The sequence below is a fragment of the Bos indicus x Bos taurus genome, chromosome 13 (genome assembly GCF_003369695.1).
Source record: "Bos indicus x Bos taurus breed Angus x Brahman F1 hybrid chromosome 13, Bos_hybrid_MaternalHap_v2.0, whole genome shotgun sequence".
Classification (NCBI taxonomy): domain Eukaryota; kingdom Metazoa; phylum Chordata; class Mammalia; order Artiodactyla; family Bovidae; genus Bos; species Bos indicus x Bos taurus.
This window is the reverse complement of record NC_040088.1, coordinates 47,922,858-47,938,921: the sequence shown is the minus strand read 5'-3', so window position 1 is coordinate 47,938,921 and position 16,064 is coordinate 47,922,858. Positions and strand designations below refer to the sequence as shown.

General features: G+C 47.2%; 1 long non-coding RNA gene across 4 annotated transcripts in view; it reads left to right on the top strand.

The window, feature by feature from the left end:
- The window catches only part of LOC113903509, a 90,578-nt gene that overhangs the window by 49,453 nt on the left and 25,061 nt on the right, over positions 1-16,064 (top strand). For 2 of the 4 annotated variants that reach the window (XR_003514153.1, XR_003514155.1), the window contains 2 exons: positions 10,797-10,989; positions 13,076-13,403. This is a non-coding gene — a long non-coding RNA (uncharacterized LOC113903509). Of the gene's footprint in view, positions 1-10,796; positions 10,990-13,075; positions 13,404-16,064 lie in introns of those variants that run through there. The other 2 variants (XR_003514156.1, XR_003514154.1) reach the window with 1 other exon arrangement.

Genomic DNA, 16,064 nt, shown 5'->3' with positions numbered 1-16,064 from the left:
CTGGGTGTCTTACAGTTTGAGGAACACTACTCCAACAGCCCAAACTACTGATCTAGAGCTTTGGGAGTGACAGGAGAGCGAGTCTGTTCTGACAACCAGGTGAAGAAACCCAGCAGAACCTTTGAATCTTTCCACCTGGCTTCAGAAGGGTCCCCAGCACCAAAAGCAGAGGAAGAATGGAGGGGAAATGAAAGAACTATCATTCTGTGTCATGTGGAGTCTGTTCAAGGTGCTGGGCACTTTGTTTTCTTAAAATAGATTCCTATAAAACCACATACAATCCTGTTCATAAAAGCATGTGGGGATAGGATTAGTGCTCTTAGAGAATAGACCCCAGAGAGCTGCCTGCCCCTGCCACCACTTGAAGACACAGCAGGAGATTCCATCTAGGAACCAGGAAGCTGGTCCTTGCTAGACCCCCAATCTGCTGACACATTGACCTCGGACTGCCCAGCCCTGAGGACCGTGAGAAACAGATGCTTGTTTAAGTCGCCAGTTTGCCATTCTTTTGTTATAACAGCCCAAGGTAGATTGCGCATCTCACCCGCAACACAGTCGTGTTTCTGGAGGTCAGTGGTGGTGGCCATTGAGGCAGGACCTCCTCCCTGGGCCTCACCCATGTACAGTGGGGAAGATGTCTGTAAAATCAAACCACCTCTCTCTTCTTCCAGATGAAAGTTTCTCAGTCATGTCTGACTCTTTGCCACCCCATGGACTGTAGCCCACTAGGCTCCGCTGTCCATGGAATTCTCCAGCGAGAATACTAGAGTGGGTGGCTATGCCCTTCTCCAGGGGATCTTCCCAACCCATGGATCAAACCCAGCTCTCCCACATTGCAGGCAGATTCTTTACTGTTTGAATCACCAGGGAAGCCCTTCTTCCAGAGCCTTAGGACAAATCATGCCTTTGGGGCCAGACAGTGGACATCCTCACCAGGCGATTTGGCCCTGGGGAAGCTTGGTGAGGGATTAGCTTTTGGAAACTTCTTCTCATTTGTCTAGGCTGAGATCCCTTTTAACAATTGGGTCACCCAACCCAAGTATAATTTGTACGAGTCAGAAAAACCCTTGGTGTCCCCCAACTCATGAAGTACACCTGCTTTGCAAAAACAGCTTCATCGTTCTTAGGTTGTGGAGATTCCATCTTTCCTGCTAAACCCATGTTTGTCTCACTCTCCCCACCAGGGCCCCTGCCTCCCCGTGCTATGTCATCTGCTTCCACCTGCCAGTCTCACAGGATGCTGTCCCCTCTGCAGCACGCATGGCTCAGTTCTGCAAGTCTGTGGTTTCCCACCACTACCCAAGAGGAAAAGGAACAGGGTCCGGCAGATGACACTTCACCCCACATCCACTTGGTCTGTTCTGTCCAGTGGACTTTCCACAAAACTTTGGCTTGTTTTTCTTTCAGTTGCCCTGTCTACCAGCCAGGGCTCCTTCATGACCTTGTAGCATGGATTCCTGCTCGCCTTAATGGGTCTTTGTGAAACACAATACAGAACAAGAATTCTTTCATTTATCCTGCATTCTTTCTCTGCTCTTAGCACTGGTGAACTTTCTGAAGCCGGGTGGAAAGATTCAAAAGTTCTACTGGATTTCTTCACCAGGTTGTCAGAAATGGAAACTTCTGGGTGGACCCGGGTGCTCTTGTTAGTTTTTGAAACTCTAGTAAATTCCAGCGTGACCCTGCCTTCCTGGCCGTGATGGCAGCAAGGACTCTTATCTAGATTCCAGGGGCCATGAAGCCAGAGATGGATCTAGAAGGTAGAAGGATGGTCTAGGGAGTTACAAAAAGCAGATATCCTGGAGCAGTGATACAGGTGGGGCATGGAGCCTTTGGAGCCCGGGCACGGAGCTCTGCGTAGGGGGTGGAGGGGGAAACATCTGCCCTGGCTGCCCCAGGGGTCTTTCTCAGTTGGGGAGAGAGCAGGTGGTTCCCTGAGGCCCGAGCTGGAGGGAAGGTAAGTTCAGGTTAGTGGGGAGTGCTAGGGGACTCCCCTGGGGGCTGCACTCAAAGCTGGCTGCTGCTTTGTTATTTTCATTCATTGGTTTTGTTTTAGATTCCACGGAATAGAAACAGACTCACAGATGCAGAGAACAAACTAGTGGTTTTCCCAGGGGAGGTGGGGAAAGGGGCTGATCAGGGAGGGGGATTTAGAGGTAAAGCTGCTGTGCTGTGCTTCGCTTAGTCACTCAGTCGCGTCCGACTCTTTGTGACCCCATGGACTGTAGCCCACAGGCTCCTCTGTCTGTGGGAATTCTCCAGGCAAGAATACTGGAGTGGGTTGTCATGCCCTCCTACAAACTACTAGGTATAAAATAAATAGGTAACAAACAAGTAATGTATAGCACAGGGAATATAGCCAATATTGTATAACTGTATTTGAGGTATATAATCTATAAAAATATCAAATCACTATATTGTATACTTGAAACTATGTAACATTATAAATCAACTAGGCTTCAATTACAAAATAGGAAAAACTGGTTGTTGCTGGGAACCAGGCCTGATGCCAGAGGTGCCTTGAGAGGGGTCCCTGCAGCCTCTGGGACCCTTGCAGAGAAGGGCTGGCTCCTGGGAGTACATGTGGCAGGGGGCACAGCCCAGGAGACCCCTGAGGGCTGAAGGCTGGGAATACCAGTTGTGACAGGGGCTAATCAGACCCAGAGCCCCTGTTTGATAATAGGGTACTTGTTAAAAACTCTTTTTCTATCTCAAAATGAATGGTTAATAGAACCTCCTTCACTCGAAGCTCATTTTTACGTCTACAAGATGGATGATACCATGGATGGTATCAATGCCCCTCTGCTCAAAGCCACCAGGAATTCACCTGCTCCCACGTGGATGGACAGAGGTACTTAGTGTGGGTGACTCATTGACTGTAGTGTAGACTCAACATGATTAATGAGATTTTACAAAATTGCCAACAACTCTTAGCAAAGTAAAAAATAGCACAGAAAACTATCTTCCTTTGATTAGCAACAACATGTACTAGAACATCCAGAGTATTTGTAACCATGTGGAAAATGCTCGCACTTGTGTGTGAAATGGAATTATGTTCCGGGCTGGGCAATGCTGGGTTTGTCAGTTTCATGAATGTTCAGTTATTTGACAACCATACAGGGCCATGGGGTGATTTTAATGTCGAGGGGCTGAAGGGAGCAAAATAGTGTCTGGTACCCTAGACCATCATTTTTCATTACTGCTTCCCCTGTTGTTATGACAACCCCACCATCCCACCGCAGGGAGGAGGGGAGAGAGGGGCCATATTTTGTTGATCAGCTCTAGGAACCAAGTTATAGGTGTAGTGGTTTATATACATCTTTTAATAGAGATAAATTTGATGAATAATATTATGTAAGTCACAGGTGTATACTATAACAATTCACAAAATTTCAAGGTTATACTCTTTTTGTTATTGTTGTTGTGTAGTTGCTAAGTTATGTCTCTTTTGTGACCCCATGGACTGTAGCCCGCCAGGCTCCGCTGTCCATGGAATTTTCCAGGCAAGAATACTGGAGTGGATTGCCATTTCTTTCTTCAGGGGTTCTTCTTGACCCAGGGATTGAATCTGCATCTCCTGCATTTGCAGGCAGATTCTTTACCACTGAGTCGCCAGGGAAATTCCTTTTACATTTATTAAAAAATATTGACTACGTTGCCTGTGTTGTACAATAGACCCTCGTAACTTATCCGTTTTAAACCTTAGTGGTTGGTCCTTCGTAATCCTTCCCCTATTGTGCCCCTCCCGCCTCCCCTCTTTCCAATTGTAATCTCTACTTTGTTCTCTGTATTTTAAACTTTGTTTCTTTTTTGTTATATTCATTAGCTTTTCTTTATTCAAGCCTTGAAACGCCTTTAATTGGGGTGTATTCTAACAGTGGTTTTACAAATGGAGAAAGCGAGGTTCAGAGAGGGCAGGTAACTTGCTTTTAAACTCACACAGCCAGAGAGTAGAGGAGCCTGAATATGAGTTAAGTCTGTTTCAATTCACAGCTGAACATGAACAAAAAGGTGCAGACAGTGAAGACAGAGAGGCAGAGGACCTATCTGGTCAGATCTCCCCTGGAAGCTCAGTGAAAAGGAAAGGGTGTTTGGTTTGTCCCTTTACAGTTTTGGGCATGGCTTAGGAGCTGCTCTGCCTGGAGATGTGGAATTAACCAGGTGAGTTATTAGGATTCATCCCAACTCTATGAATTCTTTTGTTATGAAAGCTCCTTCGTTTTTTAAAAAAGAAATTTCAACAGTGAACATTTTGGATTGTCAAGTACACTTTTTTTCTCTGAATTGCATATTCAGTTCAGTTCAGTTCAGTTCAGTTGAATCACTCAGTCATGTACGACTCTTTTCGACCCCATGAATCGCAGCACGCCAGGCCTCCCTGTCCATTACCAACTCCCGGAGTTCACTCAGACTCATGTCCATCAAGTCGGTGATGCCATCCAGCCATCTCATCCTCTGTCGTCCCCTTCTCCTCCTGCCCCTAATCCCTCCCAGCATCAGAGTCTTTTCCAATGAGTCAACTCTTCGAATGAGGTGGCCAAAGTACTGGAGTTTCAGCTTTAGCATCATTCCTTCCAAAGAACACCCAGGGCTGATCTCCTTTAGAATGGACTGGTTGGATCTCCTTGCAGTCCATGGGACTCTCAAGAGTCTTCTCCAACACCACAGTTCAAAAGCATCAATTCTTCGGCGCTCAGCTTTCTTCACAGTCCAACTCTCACATCCACACATGAGTACTGGAAAAACCATAGCCTTGACTAGACAGACCTTTGTTGGCAAAGGAATGTCTCTGCTTTTTAATATGCTATCTAGGTTGGTCATAAATTTCCTTCCAAGGAGTAAGCATCTTTTAATTTCATGGCTGCAATCACCATCTGCAGTCATTTTGGAGCCCCCCCCAAAATAAAGTTTACACTGTTTCCACTGTTTCCCCATCTATTTCCCATGAAGTGATGGGACCAGATGCCATGATCTTAGTTTTCTGAATTTTTAGCTTTAAGCCAACTTTTTCACTCTCCTCTTTCACTTTCATCAAGAGGCTTTTTAGTTCCTCTTCACTTAGTAGGGTTTTAAGTGGGCAAACCATCAGGAGGACATTCATCCCTGAAACCAGAAGTTTGTCCTTTGGATCCTTGGCCCTGGTTTTACCAGGTCCATCACTGCGGCTGAGGAGCTGGCTGTCCTCAGGTGTGGCTGACCTTGGATGTGAGGACTGCTTCTTCCTTTGGGATATTGGTTCCAAGAGGCTTCTGGCCTCAGTGCCTTGTTCAGCACTCAGGTCTCTCTGGGGATGTGGACCCAGGTGGTCCCAGCCCAAGCTACTACACTACAGGCCTGCACTGGCGCAGAAACCCTGGTTCCAGCAATCCACACCCATCGCAGCAGAGATGTGGCCTCATTTAAGGACCTGTGATTCCCATGGTGGTTCCGCTGCAGTCAGTGCAATTCACCCAGCACCTCTAACACCTGCTCTGTGTCAGGCCCCAGTCCCTTAAGGCACTGACAGTGCCCAGAGCAGCCAGCCCAGGGGAGGAGACACCCACGCAAGGCTCTCCCACAAGTGTGCGGATCCAGGAAGTATCACTGACTTACAAACAGTAGGTCCAAAGGTTAGGAGCTGCTAGGCAAGTACAGAATAGTCAAAATGAACACTGCATTGAAATCTATCAGCAAACACCATTCAGGTTACAAAACTGAATTTGCCCCGCTTTTCTGGAGTCTATATATTCAGGGAATTTTAGAACTTAAGAGACTTAAGAAATCACCTATTGCATTGGCATGTATTGCTTAAAACAAGGCATCCATACTGGTGCTGTGACTGTGAACTAGCAAAAATGTATCCCAGGTAAGCTGTAGATCTGGTGTGGTTTCAGAATTCTAGGCAGAATTTGAATGGGATTTTTGTTAAGTGGTTGGTTATATGCAAGAATTCCTTGTCTTAGTTTTTTTCTTCATATTTTACCTGTATGCTCTTATGATGCTGTATTTTAACACATTATTGACTAGAGATGTTTCGATACGTTTTCAGAGAGTGATACAGTTAACATCACTGTCTGTAGGTGTTAGAGATTAAAATTGATCAAAGGTTCACTGTATAACTTACGATTGTCGTTACCATTCACATTTTGCTCTGTTGGGGTTTTGTTCTAACCTTATATATATTATAAACACAAGCTTATTGCCATAAAAATTTCAAAAATGATACACCACAAAATTTTGAGTGAAGAAGAATTTTTTGGTGAATTTTAAGCAGATACTTTCTCTAATTGTCTGAGCGACCTATATACTAGTGTCTCGAAAAATGATAGCTCTTCAGAATATAGTTCTGATTCAGACAATGTGAATATTAGACCAACAAAAAAACAAAAACCTTAGTGACTGATTCTGATACAGAGAGTGAAAATGAAACAGTGATGGAGACGACTTTGCAGATGTGGCAGTAACTAATATAATAACCTGCAAGTGTTAGTGAAAAAACTAATTTTTAGCCAGCCAAAATAAAAATCGCCTGCCACAGGTCTTATTTTCGACAGAAACCCCTCTGTCAATAATGAGTTTAAAAGTGATGTTTGCTTTGGAATCTTGAATCTGGTCCTTTTGAGTTTTTAATGGGCTCAACTTATTAAATCCGATCATTTTATCTTTGCTTTCCTAGGCTGCCATCTACAGGCCAATCAGGGTAATAACACCTTAGCAGAGAAGCTGGAGAGGAGGAAGGGGTTGCAGGGAGAGCAAAAATAATTGATTCTTCTTTCTCTGCTTTACTTTCTAAGGGATGCTTACACATATTATGTTTGTGTCTCTACACATATTTTGATTCTGGTGTTGAAAGTTTAAATGGTCTTTCTATGCTCTTCTCTGGCTTCCTCACTTTAACGTAACAGGAGGTCCCATTTGTCTCCAGTCCTGGAACCTTATTTAATTCATTAACTAAAATAATATAAAGACAATCAGCTTCTGGGGACACAGGAGCCTCAGGAGCCCAGACTGCAGTATTGAAGGCAGCTTCGTCTCTGGCCGCCTGCCCCCACGGCCCTCTGCTGATGGGAAGAAGGGGTCCCTTTGCATAATCTCAAACACTTAAAGTTGGAGGGGGCATTAGTGATTGTCTAGCAGTGATTCTGGTCTTCCCAGATGACTCAGTGGTAAAGAAGCTGCCTGCCAAGGCAGAAGACATGGGTTCCATCCCTGGGTTGGGAGGAGCCCCTGAAGAAGGAAATGGCTATCCTCTTCAGTATTCTTGCTTGGAAAATCCCATGGACAGAGGAGCCTGGCAGGCTACACACAGTCCATGGGGTCGCAGAGCTGGACACAACTTAGTAACTAAACAATAAACCAGTGATTCTAGCCTAGAAAACTAGGTTACTGTGGCTAGAATTGCTCCAGAACTGTAATTCTTGATGGTTGAACTTTTCCCCAAGTCCTGGGGAAAAAAATAATGAGTAGAATGTTCTCAACTTACAGTCTTCTCCCATGCAGTCTTCTTAAATCTTTTTATCTACTGCCCGTGTCTAACTGAACAGGCAACAAGACTTGAGATGGAGACTCTGGGGGTGGATGAATGGGGGTCAGCAGCTGCTCTCTTCCTCCTCCCCCCAAAACTCAAATAAAACGCAGAGATTTCAACCAGTCTAATAAGACTATGGAGATAAGATCTACTTTTCCTTTTTTTTTTTTCGCTTGAATTTTAAAACAATTTCTTATGATAAAATGAAATCTATCAGAACTCCATGAGGAGCTCACATGGCTGGCTGCACTTCAGGACTCAGGAGAATCTCTCAGCCCAAAGCCCTCATTTCACAGAGGAAGCAGCCCAGGCCCAGAAAGGTGAGGTGAGAGAGCAGAGCAACAGGGCTGGTAACTGGAAGAGCTGGGCCATTCTCCCATCAGCTCCCGTCACATCCGGTCCAGCCTGTGTCACATCCGGTCCAGCCTGTGTCACTTCTGGTCCAGCCTGTGCTGCTTCCAGGACTACAGACGAGTTCTCCCAGGTGAAAGTCCATCCATGCAAACATTCTCCTTTGACTGAGACATGCCATGTCCGGAAGCCATCTGTTCAGGTGTGCAGGGCGGCTGCCACTCGGGGCACTTTGTCCCCCCTCCCATTCCCCCACTCCCCCCCTTCCCCCTGCAGGGGGTGACTTGGTGACTTGTCCTAGTGGAAGGCTCTCCCTGCAGGGGAGTTTAGGTCATTCAGTGCTGCTTGGGAAGGCAGATGTATGGACCTGTCTAGGGTCCTGGGGCGGAGAGGGAGCACCCCCATGTAGGAAGGGTGGTGGGCTCTTCGTGTCCGACTCTTTGCAACCCTATGGACCATAGCCCACCAGGCTCCTCTGGCCATGGAATTTTCCAGGCAAGAATACTGGAGCAGGTTGCCATTTCCTTCTCCAGGGGATCTTCCCGACCCAGGAATCGAACCCAGGCCTCCCGCATTGCAGGCAGATTCTTAACTGAGTCACCAGGGAAGCCCCAGAGGGAAGACAAGGACCATCTTTTTCCTTAACTGTCACTAATGACCTCTGACCTCCATGTTGCTAAATTAGTGGCGGCTCTCAGCCTTCAGCTTGCTTGACCTCAGGGGCCTGTCACCCCCACTCACAGTCTTCACTTGGCTTCCCTCTCTTGTTTTCGCTGTCCCATTGGTCCTGCCTCTTCCATGCTGGGTCTCCCGCTGCTACCGACAGTCTGTCTTGGAATCCCTGGCCTCTTCCCTCTTTGTCCCCACTTGCTCCCTTGAGGTTTCACCTGCCCCCTGTCTGTAAACAGCATCCATATAGTAACTCCCAAATGTCTAGCCCAGCCCAGACCTCTCTCCCAAAGCACACATACGTGTATCCAACTCCCTACTGGATACCTTCACATGAATGCTCAGGAGACAGCAACCTGGATGTGTACAAATTCCCTCCATATCTGCCCCACCTACAACCTTCCCCCATCCCAGGCATCGGCAGCTGTACGAGTCCAGCTTCTTAGGCAAAATCTTTGACTCCTCTTCTCACATCTCACCTCCAATGCTCCAGGAATTCCAAAGGCTCTGCCTTCAACCTATGCTCTGAATCAGATCACTCCTTACCTCCTGGCTGCTTGCTGTTACCAGACTCAGGTTTGGCTACTTCCCGCTCTTGAGAAATTATTGTGAGTTGGAAAGGAAAGCCTGCTTCATTCAGGAGGCCAGAAACCTGGGAGAAGGTGAACTCCTGTCAGAAACCCAACTTCAAAGATTCTGCTCCAACATGAAAGTTTTTAAAGGGAGAATTGTTTGCGGGAGGGAATCAGAGTCTCCCTTATCTTCCACTGTCTGTAGACTTTCTTCTGATTGGTTGGTGGTAAGGTAAGAGGGTGATGCTCCAGGAATCTCGTACTTAGCATGCATTCACCATCCTCCACCTGGGTGGGGGCCTTAGTTCCTACAGAAGAACCCAAAGATATTGCTATGTGTATTTCTTGAGGAGGAGACAGAACCCTGTCCCATGACTGCACCATTTTTTTTTAAGGTTTGTATTTGCTTTTTTTTTTTAATTGAAGTATAGTTGATTTACAATGTCATGTTAGTTTCAGTTACATAAAATTATACACACACACACACACACATAAATGGGCTTACCTGGTGGCTCAGATGGTAAAGAATCTGCCTGCAATGCGGGAGACCTGGGTTTGATCCCTGGGTTGGGAAGGTCCCCTGGATGAGGGCATGGCAACCCACTCCATTATTCTTGCTTAGAGAATCCCCATGGACAGAGGAGCCTGGTGGGCTACAGTCCTTAGGGTGGCAAAGAGTCGGACGTGACTGGGGGACTAAGCACACCATAGCATATATTCAGATTCTTTTCCTTACAGGTTATTATAAAATATTGAGTAGAGTTCCCTGTGGTCTATAGTAGGTCCTTGTTGGTTATCTATTTGATACATAGTAAGGTTTGTATGTTAATCTGATCCTCCTAATGTATCCCTCCCCTACTCTCCCTTTGGTAGCCATAAATTTGTTTTCTATGTCTGTGGGTCCCTTTGTGCTTTGTAAATGAGTTCATTTGTGTAACTTTTTTTCAGACTCCACATGTGAGTGGTATCATATGATTATTTGTCTTTTTCTGTCTGATTTATTCACTTAGTATGATAATCTCCAGGTCCATCCATGTTGCTGCAAATGGCAATATTTCCTTCTTTTTAATAGCTTAGTAGCATTCCATTGTACATATGCACCGCATCTTCTTTATCTGCTGATGGACGTGAAGGTTGCTTTCATGTCTTGGCTATTGTAAATAGTGCTGCCATGAACATAAGGGTGCATGTATCTTTTCCAATTATAGTTTTCTCCGGCTAGATCCCAGGAGTGAGATTGCTAGATCTTACGGTAACTCTATTTTTAGTTTTTTTAAAGAACATCCATGCTGTTCTCTGCAGTGTCTGCACCCATTTGCATTCTTATCAGCAGTGTAGGAGGTTCCCCTTTCTCCGCACCCTCTCCAGCATTTATTATTTGTAGACTTTTTTGGGCAGACTTTTTGATGCACTTTGTTTCTTGTCAGCTCCTCCCTTGTCTCTGTATCCCCTCCCTTCCCTGATTAGCAACTGTGTGAACCTTCCCTTTGGAACTCAGGGAAGATCAAGGGGTCTGAATGAACTCTTATTTCCTCCAAGCAAGAAGTGGTGGTGCAGGGGTGGGGGAGACATGGAGAGGATTTGTGCTGGGACCCGCAGAGTCCCGCCATGTTTCACCCCAGCCCCCACCAGCCTCAGGCTGCCTGGATCACCGCGGGGCTTCCGCTCGGCCTCATTTCCACTTTTATTTCTCCCAGGGGTTTGTCTCCTGAGATGCTGACACCAAGGTGGCATTAAATGAGGGAAGATTTTGTGAGGGAATCTGCCCACGAGGAAACATCGGGAAAGGGAAGAGGACGCAGGGAAAGCCATGAAGCTGCCAAGTGAGTCAGCCCCCAGGTGAAGAGGAGAGGGAGATGGACAGATGCCAGGAGGACACTGGCTCTGAAGGTACGCATATCTCTGGCAACCCCCTCCCCGCTCCTGTCCTGCAGAGGGGTTCGTGTTTCCCAGACCAGTGTGTGCCTCGGAGCCCTTCTCTGCTTCGTCATTGGTCAGGAGCAGCCTTCAGAATCACAGCCTCAGCACAGAACTGGGTCTCACATTCTGGCAGTAATACAGATATATAAAAGAATATATATACCCATGCACGCACAATGGGTGTATACATATTCTTTTATATAACTGAAAATTCCCTTGTAGGTTATTATAAAAGATTGAGTTCCTTGTGCTCTACAGTTGCACAGTTTCACCCTCATGGAATGGGAGTCTGGGAGGCCCCCGCTAAACCACCACCCCACATGATCTTGTCCCACCCCGGGACTTTTCTCTTTGACTTTCACGCCCAAGTCGTCTTCCCATCACAGGTGAGAGGTAATCTCCCTGTGAGGCCTGCACCTGCCACTTGCTCCGCCTGGGTCGCTTTCCCTGAAGATTAGCTTGGCTTCGGTCCCTCATCAAACCCCTTCTCCACTTCCTGTTTCAGGGAGGCCGATCCCAGCTCCATGTTTTTAGTATGTCTACCTGCATCTCCCATACGTGCTCTACTGTGGCCCTTCATCTGTGTGTCCTCCCTTGTTTGTGACAGGCTGCGTAACTACTGACTTACTATGTCTGTTTTAATGGCCCGTGTCCCTCCCTGGAATGTCAGCTGCATGAGCACAGTGGTCTTGGTTTTGTGTATTAATATGATCCAAGTTCCCCGAACACTGTCATGCACATGCTGCTGCTGCTGCTGCTAAGTCGCTTCAGTCATGTCCGACTCTGTGCAACCCCATAGACGGCAGCCCACCAGGCCCCGCCATCCCTGGGATTCTCCAGGCAAGAACCCTGGACTGGGTTGCCATTTCCTCCTCCAATGCCTGAAAGTGAAAAGTGAAAGTGAAGTCGCTCAGTTGTGTCCGACTCTTAGCGACCCCATGGACTGCAGCCTACCAGGCTCCTCCGTCCATGGGATTTTCCAGGCAAGAGTACTGGAGTGGGGTGCCATTGCCTTTGGCTGAATGAGTGTTGCCTCTCACTTGCCCCTTTCTGTATATGTTTCTCTATCAGTTCCCTGTCTCTGCTGTTGGTTGAGGGTCAAAACTCGCTTCCAAGGCCCCATTCTGGGGGCAGGGCTGGTGGCCTCTACCATGCCCCCATGACCCCTGCCCCCTGGGCTTCAAGCGTTTGTAGCCTCCCCATCTCTTATCTTCTCCAGGTGGGTCTGCGTGGCCAAGAGGTCACAGCAGAAGTGATTTCCGAGGTCGTTTCCGAGGTTTCAGCATAGAGACATGGTGGCTTCTTTGTGCTGTCCCTCAGATCACCTACCCTGGGGGATGCCAGTTGCCATGTCATGAAAACACCTAGATGGCTCAGGAGAGGCCCACAGCGAAGGAACTGAGGCTTGGGGGTGCGTGGCCCCAGGAGGGACCCGTGTGTGGGGAGGCAGAGCCCCGGCCCAAGTCGAGCCTTCAGAAGAAGCGGCTCCAGCCCACACCTGCCCTGTGGGAAGTCCTGAACCCGTACATCCCTGCTGAACTGCTCTTGATGCCTGACCTTCAGAAAATGTGGGATATTATCCATGTCTGGGGTTCTAAGCGGCTAAGTTTTGGTAATTCGCTCGGGCATCAATAGATAACGAGTACACTGAGTATTAATATCATTCACTCGATTTCAGAGATAATGAACCTGAAACTCATAGAAACTGACCTGCCTAAGTTCCTGCACCACAGATGGAACAGGCAGGGCTTCACTCTCTGGAAGGGCCAGAGTCCACTAGTCCCCACAAATCACTTTCAGCTCTGCATTTTGTATGTTGGAGGTGAAAAGTCATGGCAGAGGGAGACTAGCATAGGCTTGTTAATTAAATCAGGAAGATGAGTTGTTGTTCAGTTGCTAAGTCATGTCCTACTCTTTGCGACCCCATGGACCACAGCACACCAGGCTTCCCTGTCCTTCACTGTTTCCCGGAGTTTGCTTAAACTCATGTCCATTGAGTCGGTGATGCTATCTAACCGTCTCATCCTCTGTCTCCCCCTTCTGCTCCTGCCCTCAGTCTTTCCCAGCATCAGCGTCTTTTCTTCGCATCAGGTTGCCAAAGTATTGGAGCTTCAGCTTCAACATCAGTCCTTCCAATGAATATTCAGACGAGGCTCAGCTACAAAAAACCAGAGAGTGGGTCACTAGGTAATGAGACCTCCAGAAGAGCTGAAAAACAGAACCACATGCCTGGGCGATCTGCATCCGTATCCTTTGGCTCAGAACGTCCAACCCCACGTCTGTCTAAAAAACGACATCAGGCCAGAGGAATGCGAAAGCTGTCTGCCCCACGAATTGTACCTCTTTACCCGTCTGTAATAAAGCCAACCTCGCATCCATTTCAACTTGGCCAGGCTTTCCATCAGGTTTGCGGCTGTGTTTGCTTGCAGTAACCAAGGCTTTAAAATCTCGGTGATGCAATCTTGCCCGCTGCACCTCTCATTTTAAAAATGCGTGGATGTGGCAAAGCAATTAAGTCATTTTGTTTCAGCTCCTGATTTGACTTCTCTGCTCCCCAACTCTTTCACAATATTCATTCCACTGAGTTAAAAAGAAACCTGGTTGGAACCGCCTTTTTATTACAGCGGTCAGCAGCTCCCCTTTGTTGTGCTTTATCTGTAGGATGGGGGCCAGGGTTTACCGGTTGATCAGTGAGAACTGGCGTGCATCACCCCCTCCTCCCCTGGAGTCTGGGCTCAGCGGGAGGCCACTGGGCCGTGGCAACTCCCCAATGACATTATTTCTATTAAATGACAGCCGAGGGTTTATGGGGTGTTTCTGGCCCTAGCTCAGTGGAACCAGCAGGGGTGGGGGCGGGGCTGCTTCCTGTCTCCTTACCTAGTGGTTCCTGCTTCACCAGGAAAGATCACAAGACTATTTGATGTCGGTTCTTGGAACAGCAGTCAGTTAATTAAAACTGCTGAGTGTTTGAACACATGGAAGGTGCGGGGCACATCATTGCCAGCGCATGCTGGTGTCAGACAGACAGAGGCCCTCAGAGGAGCAGGGGGGTGGGGGAGACAGACATACGGCAGCATCTTCTCCTGGACAAATGCCCCTGACTCTCCTGCCAGCGAGTCTCTCAACCTGAGAACTAACTGTGGAAACAAAGTGACCAGTTTGATTTCAGCTTTTCATCTTTCCCATCTGAAGGCAGCCTCACGGGAAGGGGAGAGGGGCAAACAGGACATCAGGGGTTCTGAGTGACCTCTGAACTTGGCCATTGTCATGACTAATGCTGTCCCCAAACGCACGTGTGTTAAGATTGTTGGAAATGGAGACACATGGTCACCGAATCGTGTCTTTTTTGAGAGACTCCTCTGTTTGGAGGCCTGGCTCCCTGTGCCAGACTGACCCCTGCATGTTGTCAGGCCCTGAAGGAGCCAGAAGGGACCAGTATACTGGTGCTTTCTTAGGTCTTGGGAGGTAGTAGGGTTTGTTCTCTGCTTGTTTATGCCACTCAATTCAAAGCTGTTTATTAAGTGGCCCTGGGACCTGCTATCAGCTATCTAGGTGCAGGGCCCTGAGGCTCCTGAAAATATAGATAAAGACATTAAGATGTCTCTGCATCGAGACAACAAAGATCCCACTTCCCTCCATGGCAGGGGCCGAACCCACTCCTGCCAAGGGCTTCATGGCCTGAGGTTTATGATATTCACAAACTAGAAAACTGTGGGTTTCTGTTGAGTAAATTGTAAGGATGTAGTCAATACTTCTTGTATTAAAATGGGCCTATTAAACATGGTCTGGCTTTAATGAAAGTCATCCAAATATATTTTCTACAATAATCAAGATTGTAGAATCTTGTATATAGGGCTTCCCTGGTGGCTCAGTTGGTAAAAAGTCTACCTGCAATGCAGGAGACCTGAATTTAATCACTGGGTCGGGAAAATCTCCTGGAGAAGGAAATGTCAACCCACTCCAGTATTCCTGCCTGGAGACTCCCATGGACAGAGGAGCCTGGCAGGCTATAGTCCATGGGGTTGCAAGACTCAGACATGACTTAGCAACTAAACCTACCTACCTATAAACACACACACACACACACACACACACACATACACATAGAGAGACTGTTTACTCTATGCCTGAATATCTTCACATGCATACAAATTCTCTGTTATAATTAGGTAGATGATTTATAAATCTAAGCATTAACCTCATGTTTGGAACAGGGCTATACTAGAATCACACTACCCAGTGTTCAGGCATGGAAATATGAAGACTCAACTGGGGAATAATGGGTAGATGGTGATCCCTGCCACTATTTCAGGTGCAGAAGGAAGACAGTCTTCACTTACATATCAACCACACTAGTGAGTGACTGCTTTGAACCGGCTGCACTTTATCAGATGCATTCATCTGCTGATGTCCAATTGCAAGGCTGGTTACTATTTCAAAGAAAGTTACATAAACACACTTAATCTGTATAATTCCTTCCCTTGCAGTCTGGAGATCTGAGAGGCTCAAGCTGGGGAATGGAGAAAACTTCTGTATAGTTCTCCCTTTTACTCAGTAAGCTGTATAGGTAAGAAGTGTGAGAATGAGCGAAGGCAGGAAGGGGCCCAGAGCACATGGCTTGTCTGGGATGGAGGGCATGAGGAAGTCAGTTTTTCCTCCTGGGCTTACAGCTAGCCTCTCTCTCCCTACTGGCTGTTTCCCTCCACCTATAAACACCATCAGATCATTTTCTCCCCATGGAAACAAACAAACAAAAAACCAAACCCAAAATAAAAATCACCAGAAATAAAACCTCCAGCCCTTCTTCCCCAGGGACCCTCAGTGCCCTCCTAGGACCACCCACCGCACATCTCTTCTCTTCTCACACATGCACCTTAAAGGACCCCTGTGTTGGGCCATCTCTCTTACTGTCACCCCGATCATCCCAGAGCAACTGTCAAGGGGCTTCTTCCTATTGAAAATCCAAGGGCCATTTTTCCATCTTCTTGGTGGCTTTCTTGCTTTGTCCTTTCATGTTTCTGGACACTCCCCTGCCCTGCTTCTGA